Consider the following 7,156-nt stretch of genomic DNA (forward strand, 5'->3'; position numbering starts at 1 on the left):
GATGTTTTTAGCTCAATGCCGTTTAACTCCTTCCTTGAAAGTTTGTGGCCAGACTCTTGCAAGAGCACCTTTTACCATTTCATTCTGAAAAATGAAATGCACGTGGGGAGTTCCACTGCTCCAGCTGTGCACAGAGTAATCTGGGCCTCTCGGAGGGAGGGATAGGAAGGAGCTGCCTGAGGTCAGGTTTGTTTGTTGGAGTTGTGTGTACCCCGTGGCTTGCTGTCTGGGCCCAGGTAAATGAGGTTACAGCCAGCTGGTCTTTGCCACCAAGACCCACAGTCTAAACAGCTTCACAGGCAAGGATTTGGATCAGACCTCAGGCTACTTGGCCTACGGTTCCGTTTTTACAGAACTGATCCACAAATGGATCCCACTCATGAGATGGGACATCTGTGCCATGTCCATCTGTGGGTGTGAATGACTGCAATTAATCCAGCTGAATGATGGGAGGATGACTAAAGAAGGGGAGAGGATTGTCTCTGCCTTTCAAGAACTTAAGAACTCATTCCTCCCTCTGCCCAGTCTTGGGTTATGAAAGGATTGCTGATAAGCAGGTGCCGGACCACCTCCCTTCCATTTGCTGATTCTCTAGCATCTCAAAGGGGCTCAAGAGTGGCCCTGTCTCAGGCTCCACTGTCAGGAGGGTGATCGTGGGTGAGCCTCTGACATGGGACTTTTGCCCGTGGTGTGTAGTACACAGGCAGGCCAGGAGTGGCATGATATGGGGAATGATTTGAAGTCTGTGCCGTCCATTTGCTTCTCCCAAAGTGCCTGGCACAGACACAGCTGCTCCCCCAGGTTCCTGAGGCAGACAACTCTCAGCACTTGTCTCAGTTTTCTGTCACCACAATAAACACTGCATAACAAGCCACTCAGAATTCATCAGCTTCAAACAAGCATCAATGTAGCTGCACACTTTCTTTGGGGCGGTGACTAGGCTGGACTACTCTGGTCTTTGTGAGGCCCCCCTGCCCGTGGTCTAGGAGGCAGCCAGCTGTTGGCTAGTGAGCAACTCACCTGTCTGGGGGCTTAGCTGATGTTGCACACTCTCTGCAGGGAGCCTTGGCTCTGCAGGGGAAAACTCTCTGGAAAATTCTATCATTCTTCCAGAGTTCCCATGTTCTCATAGGGAAAGCAGAAATGCAGGGACAGAAATGGTGACCTGAGAGCACTTTTTGTCACAACCTTAACCAAACTCAGAATGTTGGGATGGGGAGGAGCAGACCATCTCCTGAGGGGAGGAGCCTGGAAGTCACAGCCTGAGGAGTATCACACAGTGAGGCCGAATACTCGAAGAAGACTCGGGGCACTTAAAGCAATCCATTCACCAAAACTCAATTGAGCTTCTCAATTGAGACTGCCCCAAGTGGCAGACATGGCCTAGACTGTTTTTCATTAACTAGAATACAGGATTTGCAAACTAGGTCTCGTGAAGCTCCCAGGGATTCCTTGCAGAGGCAGAGATGGTGCAGGGAGAGAGAAGACAGAAAGGAGGAGCCCTGGACCCTTCTTCTCACCTAGACTTGCTCCACTTTTGTTTGAAAAGAAGAGTCTGCCATCAAAAAAATAAAACAAAACTTGTACAAGCTCTCGCTCCTTAGATGCACTCAGATCAACAGGCAGAGAGGGCTGCTTAGCATAGATTTCCTTGGTCCCTACAGAAGGACTCCTGCTTGCTGTGTTTCAGGCTCTCCTCAAGGGCCATGATAGCAAAGAACTTCAGGAAACCAGTCATTATATGTTTTTTGTTGTTGTTGGTTTTTTTTTTTTTTTTTGGTATTGCTTAACCACTGAGCCACATCCCCAGCCCTTCCTTGTATTTTATTTAAAGACAGGGTCTCACTGAGTTGCTTAGTTGCTTAGTGCTTCACTAAGTTGCTGAGGCTGGCCTTGAACTCGCCATCCTCCTTGCCTCAGCCTCCTTAGTGCTGGGATTACAGGCGTGCCCCACAGCGCCTGGCTCATTATATGTTCTTTACAATCATTTTATGAGTGTCAATCATCAATGAGAAATTTATTATATAGCTAAGTGCCAGGGAAATGTTTATGTTTTCTCTTCATGGACAATGAGAACTCTTTTATGCAACATATTCTGTTTCACTTTTCACCTTGGCCACATGGAAAGTCAATGCCAAATTCAGGTTACGGTTTAATAATTCTTAGAACCAGAATGGCCTAGGGAACTTCTAATATACAGATTCCAAAGCTTCAACTGCAGAGATTCTGATTCAGTCCCAACTACTTGGGTCATCCCTGATGGTTTATTTCTATTTTCTTTCCCTATTCCTGCACTTGCCCTCTCTAACGTGTTTCCCTGATTGTTATTGGCTCTAATTGTTCTTTCATTCAATGAAGTTGGTTACTCCTGGATCTAAATCAGCTGTGAGGAGGGGGCTGCTTGTGGAGCCATAGAAGGCAGTGGAAGGACTTTTGGCCAGTCTAAGGAGCCCACCCTAGCATGGCAAAAAAGAGGAGTCAGAGGCACCAGGGCTTTCTCAGTCTGTGGGTTTGAGAATCCAGGTATCTTTCCCGGAGAGTAGCCCAAAGAGAGGCCTCATGTGGGTTTGGGAGCTAAGTCTGATAATCAGGAGCCAGAACATCCCAGGGTTCTTCGGGAAGCCGACTCACACTGAGAACAGTCTGTAGCTGACCAGTGGCTCTGAAGCATGCTGAGCACTTGTTCACACTGGGCTCAGCTCCGAGGCCCTTCACCCTCTCAGGCATCCATGCCCAGGTGAGGAAACAAAGCCTTCCGGAAGCAAATTCAATATCCAGGCCCAGCCCAAAACTCTCTAGAAGGACATGATCACCTTCTAGGATGATTCTGAGTTTAGAATCCAAGAAAAACATCAAAGAGCCTGGTGCGGTGGCACACACCTGTAATCCCAGCTACTCTGAAGGCTGAGGCAGGAAGATCCTAAGTTTAAGGCCAGCTTTAACAAGTTAGCAAAACCCTGTCTCAAAAATAAAAAAATAGGTTTGGGGATGAGGCTCAGTGGTAAAGTGCCCCTGGGTTTAATACCCAGTACCAATAAATAAACATTAATTAAATACAATGAAAACACGAAAGAGAACAAATCTGTAGACCTAATCTTTGGGGATTAGTTGTGAATAATTTGGCACAATTATCTAACAAATATATTTTATGATTCATTTTACAATTTATGAGTAAGGAATTGATTTAGATTTGTGGCTTTACATTGAATTTTATTAAGTTTATAAACAGCATTTGAATATTTAAGGTGATTGTTATTTTAAAATATAAACAGATTTATCAACTTTGGTAATTAAGGAATTATTTAAGTACTTGGGAAGATTTTTCAGTGAGATAAATAAGTGAAATTCTCATAAAGGAACTCCAGTATTTTAATTTATAAATGAGCAATTTCAAATATTAAGAGAACATAATGAAGTTATTTATATGAAGTTTGATTCCCAGCACTGAAAAAAAATAAAAGAAAGAAAAAAAATACCTACTTTAAGTTCACTTCTTGCATTAAGTAGATTTATAACTAGAAAAATGAGATATATTAGTTGGACACAAACAAATTCTAAATACATGATTTTAGTAAGTTGAATAATTTTTATACTAAAATAATCTAATACAACTTTCTCCTAAATCTCTCAGAGGGTACCATTTAGAATTTAAAAACAAACAAACAAACAAACACATTTTAAACCTTTATTCTAAATTAGCTGTTTTCTTTGGGCTAGTTGTTCTGTTTGTTCATCTAAAAAAGAAAAAAAAAAAGAAAAGAAAAGCTCATTGGTGTTCCCTGGTACCTGGCATCTGGCAGTCCTTGGTGGACAGTGAAGTACAGCTAGTTAGGTCTCAGTGGCTGGAATGAGTCTCTCTTTGTCTAGTTCTGTTTGCTACAGAATCCTGTCCTTGGAGCCTAAGGACCAGCTTTGCTTGGAACGTCAGTGGAAGGGGACCTGCCGGTGACTTATTTTTCCATCTTTCCCTTTGATCCTCCAGGTCATTGCTGACATTGTGGTCCCCTGGGGCTCTGCTTTGCCTTCTCCCTCCCTCCATGGGACCTTCCCCCAGTAATACTCTATTAAGCTGGAGGTCAAGGCTAAAGACCAGATGGGAGGGAAGGGACTCAGCCTTTGCAGTCTGCCTTCAGCTACCACCCTCTGTTTAAATTCCCTGGCATGGTGGCCCACATCTACCCAATGAGACTAGGGCCCTAGTTTCCTACTCTGCTCAGCCATTGGCTGGGGCTGCTTGGGAAGAGCACAGCCTGGGGCTCCAGTGCTCAGGCAGATTCTGAAGGTGCCACAGCTGGGAGACCGTCACTCACTGCTCTCCTTGGCTCTGAGTGACCGGCTCTGTCCAAAAGAGAGCTCTGGAAGGCATGTAGTCAAGGTCACGTCTGCTGCAACTCAGATGGGCATTCCTAATGTACATTCTCTTTCACTCTCCAAAATAACTATTTCACACTGTTTCCCGCAGAAATACTCTTGTCTTTTCACCCGCAAGTCTACCAGGCTACCTCAACCCAGGCAGATGCCTTCCTTTCTCTTCCTAGGTGTGCAGTGTCCCTGCTGTAGCCTATCCTGAGGCCTAGTAACAGTGACCACAGGTTCTCCGACACTCCTCCCATTAAGAAGTGAATCTGTTGTCCCCACCATTTTAATTTAAGTGGGTTGTATGGTTGCTTTGATCAATAGAATGTGGCTTAGTGACAACGAACTGGTTTCAGATTTCAGGACTTTCAAAAGATTAGTAATTCCCACTTTCATCTTGGAATGCTCAATTTGAGGGAAACTAGCTATCACATAGGTAGTCTGACTACCCTCAACTGGCCATATTCATAAGGAAGCCCAAGCCAGCCACTTGGAGAGAGAGGCCTGATGAGTCTCTAGGTGTTCTGGCCATCTCAAGGGAGGGAGTGAAGACTCCAGTCCGGGCCACCCTCTGACCCCAAGTGAACCACCTGGCTGAGCCCATCAGCAGAGTCATGAGAGATATTAATAAAGTCTTCTTTAAAAATTGCTATATGGAGCTATTATTCAGATACCACATATTTTACCTATTTCGAGTGTACAATTCAATGGTTTTATATTCAAAGTTTTATGACCATCACCACAATCTAATTTTAGAACATTTTTGCCACCAAAAAAACAAAAAACAAAAAACAAAAAAACCCTGCAACCTCTAGCAGTTAATTCTTATTCTCTCCACCCCCTTCCTCAGCCCAGGATGACCATTAATCTACTTTCTATCTCTATAGATCTGCCTCGTGGAAGCATTTCATTTAAATGAAATCATATGTGGTCTTTTGTGAATGACTTCTTTTATCAGTCATCATGTTTCAAGGTTCACCCATGCATGCAGAGGACAAAACAGCAATATCTCTTCCTGTTCATGTTGTAACATGTATATCAACTTCATTCCTCTTCACTGACAATAATATTCCTTTGTATAGATAAACCACATTTTACCCATCCATTGATGAATTCAATGTTGCTTTCACTTTGGGGCTGTGGTAAGCAATGATGCCATGAACATCTGTGTACAAGTTTTTATACAAACACAGCTTTTTAAATCTATTCTTTCTATACCTCGGCTGACAACTCATTATAACTCATATTTCAGCTGTTAGGCCTTTCCAAAACACCAGGTCCAAGTTGCCACCCAGCTCCCACCAAGTCATCTCCTTTAGTTCTCTGTGTAGCCCTGGCTGGCAGTTAACACTCTGTGGACATTTAACTTTTCCAGATGTCTTGTCCTATATTTTCTGACACATAGTGGGTGCTTAAGAAACATTTGTCAAATGAATGAAATTGCTTGGGACTCACCCCTCAGGGGAGCCTCATCTGCCTGAGAATCACAGCACAGTGGGTAGGAATAGCCCATTGGAAGCTCTACTGTCTTGTAACAAATTTCCAGATGTGGGTGGGTCCCAATTATTAATTTATTATCTTCATGGTTTTAATTTTGGCACTACCTTAATTAATAAACTCTATTTATTGGAACAAAAGTGCATATTGATGGGGTAAAGTCCAGATTGGAATTTAGGCAAAGATAAGATTAGGGGAGAAAGTTTGAGGAATTAACCTGCAACCCAGTATAGAAAAGCAAAAAAACAAAACAAAAAACCCAGAAGAAGAGTTCAGAGACACAGGGGATGCAAACATGTCAAAACAGCTCATGGGAATTCCAGAAGAGAACCAAGGGAATGATTTTTAGAGATGTGAGTAGAGAATGTTCCAGATCCTCAAAGTAAAAGGACTAGGCTAGGCAAATAACTCTGAAAAAGAACTAGGAAGTTGGACCCAACTGGAAGTTGAACCCCAGGGGTGATGCCAAGGTCAAGGTGTAGAAGGTGGGTGGAGGAGCCGGAGGGGCTCCCTGGGGAGCCAGTGGTGAGGGAGCTGGGAGCAGAGAGGGGCAGGAGGAGAGCCATATATGCAGAGGACAAAGCAGTAAAGTCTTCCTGCTCATCTTCTGGGGCTACCTGAAGAAGTCAGGTTCACAGCCTCCTTGGGTACAGTGACCCTGGTCTCAGTGCTGGTATGGCCCAGTGCCTAGTCTTTATGCTGAGGAGCGGGGAGAAGACACCTCTATGTTTATGCAGAAATCAGGGAATTTTGACCCGGATATGCTTCTTCCCTCCCACTCCCCTCTCCTCCTCTTCCCAGCCCCTTCCTCTTTCTACACCAAGAGTAGTTATCTTTCTCTCATTTCTAGGCACTAATGCTAGATTTGCCTCAGGAAACCCACAGAGGGCACTGCTGTCTTTTAAGAGGGACAGAGAAGGAAAGGAGCACTGGTGGAGCATCTCCTGCAGGCTCAGCACCAGGGACTCCCAGGTGGTGCAGGTGATATTGTTCCCATTTTTCTCTAAGGATTCACCTTTGGCCATAGGTAATGACTTTTAAAAAGTTGAAATTGAGTTTTATTGAGCCATAACAAGGATAAAAACCTCAACAAGAAAATGCTCAAGGATCAGAAAATATCAGGTGCCACTAGGCACAATGGTACATGCCTGTAATCCTGTGATTTGGGAGGAAGATTTCAAGTTCAAGACCAGTCTCAGCAACTTAGAGAGACCTTGTCTCAAAAAAAAAAAAAAAAAAAAAAAAAAAAAAGGTCAGGTGCCCTGAGGTGCAGGTCTAGTGATAATATACAGTTGGATTCTTT

The sequence above is a fragment of the Marmota monax genome, unplaced genomic scaffold, assembly GCF_021218885.2.
Source record: "Marmota monax isolate L192 unplaced genomic scaffold, Marmota_monax_Labrador192_F-V1.1 WCK01_AAM20220418_F8-fsc00021, whole genome shotgun sequence".
Lineage (NCBI taxonomy): Eukaryota > Metazoa > Chordata > Mammalia > Rodentia > Sciuridae > Marmota > Marmota monax.